Source organism: Lepus europaeus, chromosome Y (assembly GCF_033115175.1).
Source record: "Lepus europaeus isolate LE1 chromosome Y, mLepTim1.pri, whole genome shotgun sequence".
Classification (NCBI taxonomy): Eukaryota; Metazoa; Chordata; class Mammalia; order Lagomorpha; family Leporidae; genus Lepus; species Lepus europaeus.
The window spans coordinates 18,734,970-18,749,487 of NC_084851.1; the positions used below are offsets into that span (position 1 = coordinate 18,734,970).

General features: G+C 40.8%; 1 non-coding gene across 1 annotated transcript; it reads left to right on the top strand.

Moving 5' to 3' along the window:
- Nucleotides 1–13,429: 13,429 nt before the first annotated feature.
- Nucleotides 13,430–13,501, top strand: TRNAA-AGC (transfer RNA alanine (anticodon AGC)). The gene has a single exon. It is a non-coding gene; the product is annotated as a tRNA-Ala (tRNA).
- Nucleotides 13,502–14,518: the final 1,017 nt, after the last annotated feature.

Consider the following 14,518-nt stretch of genomic DNA (forward strand, 5'->3'; position numbering starts at 1 on the left):
CTTGGAATGTGGTTCCTCCCCTCTTCTCCTGTTGTTTTACCGTGGTGAAAATCATAATGTATTTTCCATGTACAGCCATCTTGAATTCCTCTAAGTTCCATTTTCTGTGAACTTTTTGAATACCTCTTTCATTTGGAAGTCTGATTCTTAGTTCATGCTTCTTTTCTGACTACCCTGTGTGTCCCAGGTGCTACAAAGGAGCAAACAACAAATGTAGGGCATTCCATTACCATATTACCCTCTGCTAAAGACCTTTTATATTGTTACAAAAATGATAAATGGACAGCTAGCCTGGTGGTTATGATTGCTATATCCCATATCAGAATGCCTGGGTTTGACTCCTAGGTCTTACTCCTGACTGTAACCCCACTTAAGTAATAGAGTCCCTGACACTCATGTGGGGTGACTTATGTTGCTGTTTATTTCTCAACAAAGTTGCAGTGGGTTTGTTTCTGAGAGGAGCAGCATGGTGGGGGCAACAGGCATGGAGTCAACACACAGACCCCGGGAGTCAGGTGAAAGCAGGCTTGAGGCGAGCAGCCCACAGACTCATTTATTACAGTTGGTACAACAGCTTATATAGCCAAGACCAGCCAATCTGGTCAAGGGGCGATCTATGCCCCAACCAATCACAGCCTGTCGCCAGGCAGTTTCCAAAGCCATCCAATCACAGCCTGTTGCCAGGCAGTTTCAAATCCATCCAATCACAGCCTGTTGCCAGGCAGGCTCCATTGCCAGGTGGGTTTCAAAGCCATTCCTGACTAACTGACGCTTGCTTGCCAGTGGCCACCTTTGCATGGCCTTTTCATTCCACTGTAGACTTACATGAAGTTCATAATCCAGGCTGGTCCATCCTTCATTGTTTTTGACATTTAGGGAGTAAATCAATAGATGTGAGCTCTCATTTTCCCTGTCCCTTTATGTCTCCTGTCTCTGTCTCTATCTCACTGTCCCTCTTTCTAATAAATAAAATAAAATAAAAACTTTATGATGTTCAGCACTGTGGTATGGTTGATTAAGCTACCTGCTGCAATACCAGCATCCAGTATGAGTACTGATTCTGGTCCTGGATGCTCCAATTCCAATTCAGCTCCCTTCTAATGTGCCTGGGAAAGCAGTGGAAAATGGTTCAAGTGCTTCGCTCTTTGAAACCCAGTTGGGAGACTCTGGTGGAATTTGAGGCCCCCGGCTTCTATCTCTCTTTTGTTTCTCTCTAACTGTATATTTAAAATAAATAAATACTATTTTTTTACAAATAAAAATGCTTTTATCAACAGATTAAGTTTTAATTTGAATCTATGTGTTTTTAACTGAGAATAATTTTACATAAGAAAAGAATATTGACAACTTGCAACATTTCATTATCTTAAGGTTGACCTGAGATAAAGAGAGCCTGAGCGCGGCAAGATGGTGGAATAGGTAGGGAGCACACTGATAGTCTGGGAAGAGACAGTTCAATAAAAGTGGAGATACTGCAAGTTCAAGGAAGAGTAGGGGAAGAAACAGCAGAGGAAACTCTTCTGGAACTAGTGATTTACAGTGGACCTGTGTGGAGAGTGTGGGAGTTGAAATTAGGGACACCAGTGGCAGAATCAACACACCAGCACTGGAATGTGAGGTGAGCCAAACCTCAATAGCCTGAGACATCAATGGGAAAGCAGAAAGAGGAGACTAGAGGGAATGAGGCTTGAAACTCTGTGGGGGAAAGTTCACCAGGCTAACTAGAACAGAGAGAGGAAAAAAAAGTGACCTATATGGACACGAGTTTCTCTCTCTCTACTCACCTCTCAAAAGCGAGGAAGACAAAGAGCAGGTGCCATTTTGGACATACGTCATAAGTAGGATGACCTCAGGTCTGCACCGGCCCTGAGCCTAGCAGAAAAAGCTGACTCTGGGGGAGGGGTGAAATAACAGGAGGTTAGGATCTAACTTGCAACCTAGTGGGAGACTGCAGGAGAATTGGAGCCCACACTGAGGGCAGCAGAGATTCCCTGTGTGGTCCTTGGGAAAGAGCTTCTGATGTCTGGCTCCGGTGGGTATATCATTTGCCTGCTAACTACCTCCAATTACATTCAGCTGTGTGGAATTACTTCCCTTTGTAATAAAAAAAAAGAATGAAATAAAGAGAGATTTACCACGCCTAACCTGGGAGTGTCACCTTTGGCACACCCTCGACCCTGAGGAATCAAACAGAGTTCTCAGGCCACACTCATCTCAAGCCTCTAAGGCTCCATTGACAGCAGACAGTCTACTTAACCTACAGCCATAATACAAACAAGAAAAAATAGCACAGTGAAGAAACCAAATATCACCAACATGCCAAACAACAAACACAAAAACCCAGGTAACAAGAACAAGGAAGACATTATGACGCCCCCAAATGAAAAAGACACCACAACTCAAGATTATGAAGATGATGAGATAGAAGAAATGAAAGAAAAAGATCTCAAAAAATTGATAAGAACATTAAGAAATTCTCCAAAAAAAAAAAAAAAACTCTTGAACTACAGAAAGCCTTAATGGACAAGGTAGAAAATCTCTCTCGTGAAAATGAAATATTAAGGAGGAATCAAAATGAAATGAAACAATTAGTAGAACAAGAAACTGTGATAGTGACCAGAAATCATAATGAAATGAAGAATTCAATAGATCAAATGACAAACACATTAGAGAGCCTTAAAAACAGAATGGGTGAAGCAGAAGAGAGAATAATGGACTTAGAAGACAGAGAACAGGAAAGAAAACAGGCAAACCAAAGAAAGGAGAGGAAATCAGAAATCTAAAAAACATTGTCAGGAATCTACAGGATACTATTAAAAAGCTAACATTCAGGTTCGAAGAATTCCTGAAGGCACGGAGAGGGAGAAAGGATTAGAAGGCCTATTCAGTGAGATACTAGCAGAAGATTTCCCAGGTCTGGAAAAGGACAGAGGCATCTTATACAGGAAGCTTATAGAATCCCTAATAAACATGACCATAAGAGATCCTTACCACGATAGGTTGTAATCAAACACACCACAGTGAAAAATGAAGAAAAGTTTATAAAATGCTCAAGAGAGAAATGTGAGATTACTCTCAGGGAATCTCCAATTAGACTCACAGCAGACTTCTCATCAGAAACCCTACAAGCTAGAAGGGAATGGCGAGACATAGCCCAGGTACTAAGAGAGAAAAACTGCCAGCCCAGAATATTATATCCTGCAAAGCTCTCATTTGTGAATGAAGGTGAAATAAAGACTTTTCATAGCAAACAGAAACTGAAAGAATTTGTTGCCACTCATCCTGCTCTGCAATAGATGCTTAAAGATGTGTTACACACAGAAACACAGAAACATCGTCAACAATATGAAAGAAGGTAAGGGAAGGAAACCTCAGAGCAAAAGATCACAGGAAGCTCAATTTCTCTTTGACATAGAATTAAAATCTGATTCTCTGTTAAAGCAATATGTTAAAGTAATCTACTATGTTCTCTTGATGTCTGTTAAATTCTAATCGTTCAAAAACAGCTGAATTTTTATTAAGAGTTATGGGTTATTTAAATATGTGCTTATTTTCAAAGATTTGAATAATCACCTTGTAACAATGATCAAATTCGGTCTATGTTATGTTATGATTTTAAGGAATCTTATTTCAACCACATATTTTGGATTTTGAGCCTTCTTGGTGTTCTTGACAGGCATTCAAAAAATCAAAGTTCCAAACAATCTGGACTCTAAAATTTCCAGTAAATCTTGGACTTTAGTTTCTCCAGTTTGGGCCCAACTGAAAAAAATCAAAGGACCTATGTCTCTCATCTTATAGAGACACCAACTAATCAGGCTATTTGGATTATATTAGAAGTACTTTCAAGATGTGACGTGGTACTAAATTTTAAGTTTCTATAATGGAAAATGCTATTAATACAAATGTTTGAGAATTAAAAAGTCTAATGATCTTGTGTTACTAGACATGACATTTATCTTAATGAGAAAGCCCCAGAGGCCTAAAGGGTTAAATACTTGTAAAATCCTGCAGGAGCTTTAAAAAATAATGTGAAGTAAGCAAGTGTCTCTTTGTTGGTTGATGAGATTATAATTTTGAACATGGCAACTTAAAGTCTTTAGTCATCCAGTTATATAGGATTTGCTGCTCATAAAACTAAAGCATTGTTGGTTCTCTGTTTAGCTGTCCTCCTATAGGTTCCTATAGGCTTTTTCCAGCCACTTCTATTGTATTCAGTACTTTGGGATGGCTCTGTAAACAGATGAAGCCAATAATGTATTAACAGTACAAACTGAGAGAAAGTATGCTTAACTGAGGTTACTAAAAACAAAAAGCAATTCAAATCAATTCACAATCTACAAAAAGAGTTAAAGATTTTAAAAGCTATTATTAAAATTGCTAAATTGGTCTATTATGTTATGTTATATGTGTGTACATATTGTATGTCCACATGGGAAAATTTTATTAAGAATTTTATTTTAATTGGCTTATAGATAAGATTGTCCATAAATTTGAGCTGCTAAAATCAATCAAAGATACATTTTAATTTGCGTGACCTGAATCTGTGTATCATATGTTTTATACTTGTTGTTGAAAGAAAGAAAAAACATTTTATATGGTTGTGCTTAAGTTTACTGGTTAAACAAACTACACCATGTTAGATATTAAGAGGTGTTTTCAAATACATGATTCTTAAAATTTATAGAGGCATTGGACCTTCAGGTAAATGTTTTCTTAAGTTGTTATCTAATGGTTGAAATGGTTTACTAAGTATTCATTTAATATTGCTATTGTCAGCATGTGATCTAGGACTTGCTCCCTCATTTCTCTATTCTAAGCCCTACTTGTTCTTTCATTTCTCTATTCTCTTCAAGGTAGGAAACTAATTCTGTTATAAAGGAATCTGTAGGATGCACAATTTAATCTTTAGACCTTATAAAAGAGATGGCTAACATTTTTTCTGTAGTAGCATAGCCAAAATAAGAACTTAAATTTTAATTTCATAGCTAGATTTACTTCGCCATCAGTGAAGTATACAATAAGTAGAAAAAACCTCCCTTTCAGACAAAAGGGAAAGAAAGTTTTAAAGTGAGAATATAATTTTCCTCATGGGCATTGTCTACCTTAGAAAAACTACTACAGAACATACCTGTGACTATAGAATTGTAGTTTAGGCTACCAAAGATTAGAGATAGCACTTGGGCACTCCCTTGACTTGCATCCTCTGATCTGCTTTAACACAAACCAGGAGGAAAAGAAAGCTAGGCATCAGAAGCAATGGGTGGCAGGCCTATTAATGGCTGATCTGTGCAGTGATATGCCCTTAAGGAGACCCAATAGGCCAGCCCACTGCAGTGGCTTTCAATGTGGTAAACCTGGGCTTCAGCAGAAGTCAGCTTGTGAAGAGCCCTGGCAGCTCTGCCAAGAGTTGGATCACTGGAAATGGACCTGCCCTGGAGTCGAAGGACGCCCAGGTCAGAGCCACAGATCTTAATGGCTCTAAGATGAAAAGCCCTCACTCAGCCCAACTTCCAAAGTGACCACCAAGTAGGGTCAGCAACACTGCAGGCAGAACTGTAAATTTCTTGTTAGAGATGCCACCTGCCTTTACCTGGCCAGCTCTCCTCCCAGGCCAGCCAAGTAATGAAAGTCAACAGAGTGCCTTCCCCTAGGAGGTTCACACCTCCCTTAGGACGTACCCCATGTGAAGAGATAGATAGGTCTGGGCCTCTGAATTTACAAGGCCTAAAGCCCAACAGATTATTATCAAACCCCTTCTGTCAAGTTCTATTTGTCTCTCAATCAGAAAACTTCATTGTAGCTTAGACAGCACCTTTCTTAGCTCCTCTAATAATGACTCTGTCCTTTGTTCTGGACCCTGTCTAGTGCACTTGGGCCTCATTCCTTCATATTCATAATCTCTACTCTACCTCCAATGGCTCTACTCTCAATCTGTGTGTACTGATGGTCCCCTTCCCCACTTAATGCTGTATAATTGTTCAGACCTGGTTAATGCCACTGTTAGGATCATTGGTTACTATCCTCACCCTGTCTTTTATGACTTTGTCTAAATATGATCAGAGTCGGTGAACTTGGAAGGCTTCCATAGCCTTGGCAATTCATGACGACATCCTAGGGGGGTTACTGGTGCCATAACCTATAGCGTCAATTTGTTGGGCCAACAACAGGAGTCACTGTGCACTTGCTCCTCATGTGGGATATCTGTCCTTAATGTGCTGTACATTTTGATTTAATGCTGTAACTAGTATTCAAACAGTATGTTTCACTTTGTGTTTCTATGTGGGTGCAAACTATTGAAATCTTTACTTAATATATACTAAATTGATTTTCTGTATGTAAAGAGAATTGAAAATGAATCTTGATGTGAATGGAAGGGGAGAGGGGTGGATTGTGGGTGGGAGGGAAGTTATGGGAGGGGGAAACCGTTGAAATTCATAAACTGTACACTGGAAATTTATATTCATTAAATAAAAGTTAAAAAAATAAAATAAAATAATAAAATAAAATTGACCTGATTGGTATTTTTGATCATATGACTCATGGATTTTCCTGAGACGCTGGAACCAGTTGCACAGGACTCCAGGCCTTCTGGGAGCTCTGTCCTGGTGGTAGATGTGGCATGTCTGCAGAAGGCCTACTCACCTCCTTTCTCCTTTTTTTTTCCCCAAATGAAGGGAGTGGCAGGTATGGACAGGGCTGGCAGTGCCACATGTATCTGCCTCAACTAATTACTTATTGTAAAGAATGTGTGATGTTTATTTTTTTATTTTTTAAAGATTTATTTTATTTATTTGAAATACAGAGTTACACAAAGAGGTAGAGACAGATAGAGAGGTCTTCCATCTAATGGTTCACTCCCTAGAAAGCTGCAACAACCAGAGCTATGCTGATCTGAAGCCAGGAACCAGGAGCTTCTTCCTGGTCTCCCATGTGGGTGCAGGGGCCCAAGCACTTGGGTCATCTTCTACCACTTTCTCAGGCCACAGCAGAGAGCTGATTGGAGTAGGAGCAGCCTGGACTAGAACCAGTGCCCATATGGGATGCTGGTGCTTCAGGCCAGGGCTTTAATCCACTGCACCACAGCACTGGCCCCAGAATGTGTGATGCTTATTAAAAAAATCCCCCTCATTTTCACTAGTGAGGTAATGGTACAACTAGTGATATAATGAGGAGTGTACAATTTGCCTGAGTAATATTTTATTTTAATTCTGAATACTAAAGTGTCTTCCCTCTCTCCTAGGAAAGACTTCTTGATGAAAGAATTTGGGCAACTTTGAATAAGGACAAAGCTCTGCCTTGAGATGGCTGCAATTTCAGGTGATGTAACTTCCCTTTCCTGAGACTCTTTTTCCTTATCTGGGAAGTGGGAGTTTTGGCCTAGCAGATGTAATGTTCTATGTTCTGAGGATATGGAATGACTTTTAGATATCAAGGTGCAACATGGGTCTGTAAATACCAGAGAGTGATGACACACAGTAGCTCTGTATGAATGTGCAGTGCCCTGGTCTCTTATGTCTTCCCACCTCATACATCACCCTCTCTAGCATAATACACAGCAGATATTCAGTGATAGCAAGAGGGAGCTATGAGTGGACAAGCAGTGCCCTGTCACTCATGACTGTCTCCTTTTTACATGTCACCCATTCTAACATAACTCATACAATGCTGTCATGGACAGGGGCATCAGAAGGTGTTTGTTGCTGTGGTACAAGGCATGGCCCACATGACTCTGATGAGTACTCAGAATACTCAGGTAACATTGGATCATGTGTGCAGAGCCAAACTGTGTGTTCAGTGGTCTGAAAATCATCTCTCTGTGTACTCTGCTGGTACCTGAACTATTACTGTCAAACAGGTTTTTTTTGTACTATGGAATACAAAATTCAAGTAGACAATCTAATAATTATTTACACCCTTGCTTTGAGATAGAATTAAATTCATGGGTGGTTGAGGACATTGTACCCCTTAGGGACCTGGTTGATCCATTCCCAGTGTGATCTCACCTTTCAAATCAGTTCAAGGCAAAATGGTACAGCAAAGAACACTGGATAGAATATAACCTTAGGGGTCTTGGAAATTGAAATTCAGTCTTGTCTTTGCCATGCCATAGCTTGTGGTCTGAGGAGGGGGTTTGAGCCCTCTGGGAGCCTCCCTGTTTTCACAGCTGGTTGGTTGAGAGGTTTTGGGGTGAAATACCTGGAGTATGGTAGGCAATTTACAAAGAGCAGTTCCAACCATTTTCAACCACGGTACTACAACTGTTTGCTTGAATGTGAGAGAAACATTATATTTGACTGCTTGGACATTTACTTTACACTTCTCCACTCAGAGCCCCTCACCCCATGCAAGATCAACAAAAGCAAGTTTTTCCATGAGGATGGCAGAATTCAGAGGACTGATAGGAAAATGCCCAGAGGCTGCTTTATGACAGCTCATAGCAGAAACATGGGGAGCAAGAAAGGCTGCCGTTGTCCTGACCCAAAATGTCCAAAGTTTGAAAGTACTATGGTGGGCCCAGCATTGTGGCATAGTATGTTAAGCTATTTCCTGTGGAACTAGCATCCTAAATGAGCACACTTTTGAGCCCACATTGGTCCAGTTCCATGCTATTGTGAGTGTGAAAGCAGTGTAAAGATGGCCTGAATACTTGGGCTCCTACCACCCATGTGGGATTCCTCACTTGGGATAACATGGGCATTTGGGGTTGACTTTGCTGTGCTCACATTTCAGTTTTTTATGATTTTTCCCTTTTGCTGCTATTTTCTTGGTTTGCTATGTGGCCTCTTCTTGCTGGGAGAGGCTTGAGGAGAAGTTATGGAATATGCCTGGGCTGACAGCCTCCATGTGCATGATATCAGGGATGTTCTAGGGTGTCATTTCCTGTCAGCCTTTTGCTACCATTGTGGTCAGTCATTGGCTCCTAGGCAGTGAAGATTCTGGAGGAGCCCTTACCTGTGACCCATTGAGTATCAGCAGATAAGAATGGGCATTGATTTAAGTGAAAGAATCAACTTAATGGCACTGAAATTACAACACTATTTTCCCAAAACACACCATCTGGATGCCACTGGACTCATTAGAAAAGTAGCACCCAGCCCCAGCCCACACAGAAATTCTGATATCTTCCCATGCAATCTTAAAAATGTATATCCTGGGGCTGGTATTGTGGCTTAGTGGGTAAAACTGTCACCTGCAACACAAACATTCCATATGGACATCTGTTTGAGGCAGGGTTGTTCCACTTCTGATCCAGCTACTTGCTAATGTGCCTGGGAAAGCAGAAAGGATGGCCCAAGTGCTTGGGCCCCTTCACACAGGTGGGAGATCCAGAAGAAACTCCTGGATCCTGACTTCAGCCTGGCCCAGCCCTGGCCTTTTGGGGAGTGGACCATGGGATAGAAACATGCTCTCTCTCCCTCTCCCTCTCCCTCTCCCTATCTCTCTCTCTCTCTCTCTCTCTCTCTCTCTCTCTCTCTCTCTCTCTCTCTCTCTGTCTCTGTAACTTGACCTTTCAAATAAATAAATCTTTTAAAAATGTATATCCTTTGTGTCAAAGTACCACTGGTTTGTCTGTGCTATTTGAGTTTAAAGGAGACAGTTGACTCAGATCAGTAAGACTGAAGCTTCCCCAACATACTACAAAATATCAAGTCTGAAATTATCATTTCAAGTTCCCCAGAGTACACTCAGAAAGGACAAACAAAAGATACAAAATCAGACTTCCCTTGTGCTTAGCTTTGACAAAAAGGACAAACAAAAGATACAAAAGCAGATTTCCCTTGTGCTTAGCTTTGATTCATTCACATCACCAGGTGCATCATATTTGATAATTGTGTTTTCTTATGCAATTAGACCATTCAAGGGAATGAGGTGTGTGTGTGTGTGTGTGTGTGTGTGATCCACAAGGCCCACTGAGGTAGGTCCCTAGGGAGGTAAGTTTGGGAGGAGCCAGAGCCCTGGAATTCTGTAAGGCTTTCAAATGAGGAAGGCAATATAGATCCAATACAGATGCTGAGAGTGAGTAGCCAGTGAATGAGGAGGAAGGAGCTGGTGCACTTTCCTGAGTCCTGTGAAGAAAGATCTCCAAAGCAGAGGGACTAATCAGCTGGTTCCCATTAGCACTGATCACTCTAGATTTACACACCTGGCTCCCCCAGAGATGGGAAGCTTCAAGGGAGCAGGAAGCATGTGACAATCACCACTGTTGCTGGTACTGAGGGAAGCATCTGCATTGCATTAAATGCTTGATAAATAACTGCTTGGAATATGGGTGGATGGATGAATTAATGGATGGATGGAGGGAAGGAGTGAGAGATGGATGCATGGATAGATGAATGGGGGGTGGATGGATGGATGAATAGGTGGATAGAGGGGTGGGTGAATGGGAGGATGGGTGGATGGGAGGACAGATGGATGGATGGATGGATGGATGGATGGATGGATGAAAGAACACACAGACAGATGGTTGAACCAATGGATGAACTGATGGCTGAAGAGATGAATGAATGGCACAACCTATATACAACTACACATGATCCATGTATGTCATTATGCTTCTGTCCCATTCAAAGGTGTTGATCCTTGTGTTTTCCTTACCTGCTTAACAGTGGGGATAATATCATCCTCATTCTTTTCTGAGGTCCCCTTGATGCCTTTGAGAGTACTGAGCATGCTGTGACCTCAGTTATTGTGTAACATTGCCTGATTCATGATCTCTCTTCAACCAACAGCTCTACATTCAGCCCATGATGAGGGCTGGCCTGAATTATGAATGTTACCTATTTGGGTTGTCCTTTTCTTCAGACACATTGGTGGTAGGTTCTACAGTGATGTAGGCCATCCATGTTATCTTTGACTGAGCTTGGAAGAGGTTGGGTTTTGGGGGCAAGTCTCTGTGCAGATGAGTGACTCCTGCATTGAGCCCTAACAAGAGAACTTGATGTGAATGCACTAGCTTGGGAGTGATCCTCAATTTTAAATTAGCAAAAATTGTGTGAATCATGAGGTACAGTGTGACACTTTAATCATGTATACAATGTGCACTGATCAACCCAGGGTTATCAACATTTTCCCTTTCTTGGCATTTTTGTGATTGGAACCTTGGAGCTACTTTCTTGTATTTTCTCACAAAATATCTACTAGGTTATCATTACCCTTCTGTGCTATGTGACATTAGGAACTCAACCTTTCTAATTCTGATCTGCCTTCCATTATTCAACCTCCCACAATCTTGTTAAGACACACTGGCATTTCTGAAAAGTAAAAGAAAACTTTGGAAAAGGGAAGAAAAGCAACACCAAAAGGACAATTTATATCTGGAATGTGAAGGTACTACTATGAGTTCATGGAAAATGAATTGTGAAATGTGTTTTCCACAAACTTATTTGAGGATCCCTTGTATGCATGGGTTTCAAATTTTTGGCACAATAAATCTGTCATTAAATTCTACTTTCCATGAGCTTTTAAAAAGTACTCTCGTATTAGGTCAATTCAGTCTCTGAAAATAAAATCTTCAAAACCACCACAAATAGAAGATATGCAGTGATGCACATTCTTAAATACCAACACAGACATATTTGGCTTTATATTGCTGAACAGATTTGGAATCCTGAACATCTGCCTTGGTTTTCCTCTTTGTGCTGTGTCAGCATTATCTCCAGATGTAGTGTAGCTCTTCCTACCTGTTAGGGTGTCACTGTAGGACTCTGTGACCAGAAATTCTGCTCTATTGCCTGATTGTGTATGTGTTATTTTGAACTGATAGAATCTGGAAATTAAAGCAATTTTGCCACAATTTATATTTCCTCATTAAATACTATGAAGGTAGCTATTACCATGGCAACAGTTGTTATGGCATCCACTCAAGCACTTTGCTAATAGAAGACCCAGATATTTCCTGCTTCTCATCGTGAATTCTTTGTGAGGTACTCTTATATAAGCATCTTTTTTTGACAGGCAGAGTTAGACAGTGAGAGAGAGAGAGACAGAGAGAAAGGTCTTTCTTCCATTGGTTCACCCCTCAAATGGCCACTACCACCAGCATGCTGTGGCTGATGCACCATGCCAATCCAAAGCCAGAAGCCAGGTGCTTCCTCCTGGTCTCCCATGCGGGTGCAGGGCCCAAGGACTTGGGCCATCCTCCACTGCCTTCCCAGGCCACAGCAGAGAGCTGGACTGGAAGAGGAGCAACTGGGACAGAATCCAGTGCCCCAACCAGGACTAGAACCTGGGGTGCCAGTGCCGCAGGTGGAGGATTAGCCTAGTGAGCTGTGGCGCCAGCCTATGTAAGTATCTTGTTGCCTTTTTTTTAAAGATTCATTTTATTTATTTGAAAGAGTTGCAGAGAGAAAGGTCTTCCATATGGCCCCCGATGGCCACAATGGCCAGAGCTGCACCTATCCAAAGCCAGGAGCCTTCTTCCAGGTCTCGCATGTGGGTTCAGGGGTCCAAGGACTTTGACCATCCTCCATTGTTTCCTAGGACATAGAAGAAAGCTGGATCAGAAGTGGAGCAGCTGTGACTCAAACTGGTGACCGTATGGGATGCTGACACTGCAGGTGGTGGATTTGCTTGCTATGCCACAGCACCAGCCCCATGACTTATATTCTGTGCCTTAAGAAGTTCTGTCTTAATCTGAGAAAAGATACTTTTTATTTTTGTACATATCATATGCTTTTTTCTTGTTTTCTCCTAAAATGTCAAGAATATATTTTTATAAGAACAGTTGATTTTTTTGACAATATTTGTTTAGCATATAATGTTTTCCATCTGATTTTCAAATATTTTTATGAAAAGTTTAGTATACAGAAAGAAACAAAATCATACAGTGATGTTCTACATACCTGCAATCTAGAATTAGTGATTTATATTATTTTGCTCTGCACCAGTGGGTGTGCAAGTGCATATGTAAATTTTGTTGAACTCATTTCAGGTAAGTTGCAGATATTATGACATTTCAGTCCTCAATATTTCATTATGCAACTTAAAATATGGACAGTCTCCTACATAAATGCAATACCATTATTACAGCTAAACAACTAGTAATAATTGCCAAATATGCTATTATATCTAAACTATCTTTTAGATCTTTCCAGTTGTTTAAAAGATGTTGTTTTAGGTGTTTGTTTAAAGTGCAAAAAACAATACCTTTTTAGAATCTATTGTATTCAGTTTTGTCTGAGTATTTCCTAATGGTTTCATTTAACTTATTTAATCTAATCTTTCTTGTAAGCTTGAAATTAAATCTGTAAACTTAGATTCAAGCAAAATATAATTTGGCACTATTCTCAATGAAATATTAATAACTTCTTTATAATGTACCAAGTCCCTCTTTGTACCTGGGCTATGGCTCAATAGGCTAATCCTCTGCCTTGTGGTGCTGGCACACTGGGTTCTAGTCCCAGTTGGGACACTGGATTATATCGTTGGGGGTGTAGCTCAGTAGTAGAGCACATGCTTAGCATGCACGAGGCCCTGGGTTAGATCCCCAGCACCTCCAGGCCTCTCCATGAGCTTGGCTTGTTCCAAAATCACAGGCTATTAAGTGTTTTTGTTTTGTTTTGTTTTGTTTTGTTTTGTTTTGTTTTGTTTTGTTCTAGTACTATTGGTTGAACTCTGTAATTAACACACAATTATTCTTAGGTGTTTAAATGTTAACTGAAAAGTGATCCCTGTTAAGTATAACAGTAGGAATAAGAGAGGGAGGAGATGTACAATTTGGGACATGCTCAATCAGACTTGCCCTAAATGGTGGACTTACAATCATGCCAGGGGATTCCAATATTTATCAATATCCTATTCTGTCTTAAGAAAGAGTTCTTATTCCCTGAAGTATACCACAGGGCTCGAGTGTTTGAGTGATAATAGAACAAGGTTTGTAGGGCTGTACACCTCTCCTTATTCTTTTCATCCTGGAGTTTTGCACATTTATTTGGCTTGTCAAGATCTTTAGAAAATCTTTTTGAGACCAAGAATTACATTAGGCCGGCGCTGCAGCTCAATAGGCTAATCCTCCACTTTGCAGCACCAGCACACGGGGTTCTAGTCCTGGTCGGGGAGCCAGATTCTGTCCTGGTTGTCCCTCTTCCAGGCCATCTCTCTGCTGTGGCCAGGGAGTGCAGTGGAGGATGGCCCAAGTGCTTGGGCCCTGCACCCAATGGGAGACCAGGAGAAGCACCTGGCTCCTGGCTTCGGAACAGTGCGGTCCGCTGGCCGCTGCGTGCCAGCCATGACAGCCATTGGAGGGTGAACCAACGGCAAAGGAAGACCTTTCTCTCTGTCTCTCTCTCTCACTATCCACTCTGAGTGTCAAAATAAATAAATAAATGAATGAATGAATAAATAAATAAATAAATAAAAGAACTACATTAAATTTATAGATTATAGATTAATTGATTGCTATATTGTGTCTTCCTCATGAATGGTGCCCCCTCTCTGAGACAATCATATCATTACCTAAATCACTTCCCCATTATTTTGGGACCCATGGTTTAAAATACTTTAAAATTAAGTAGAA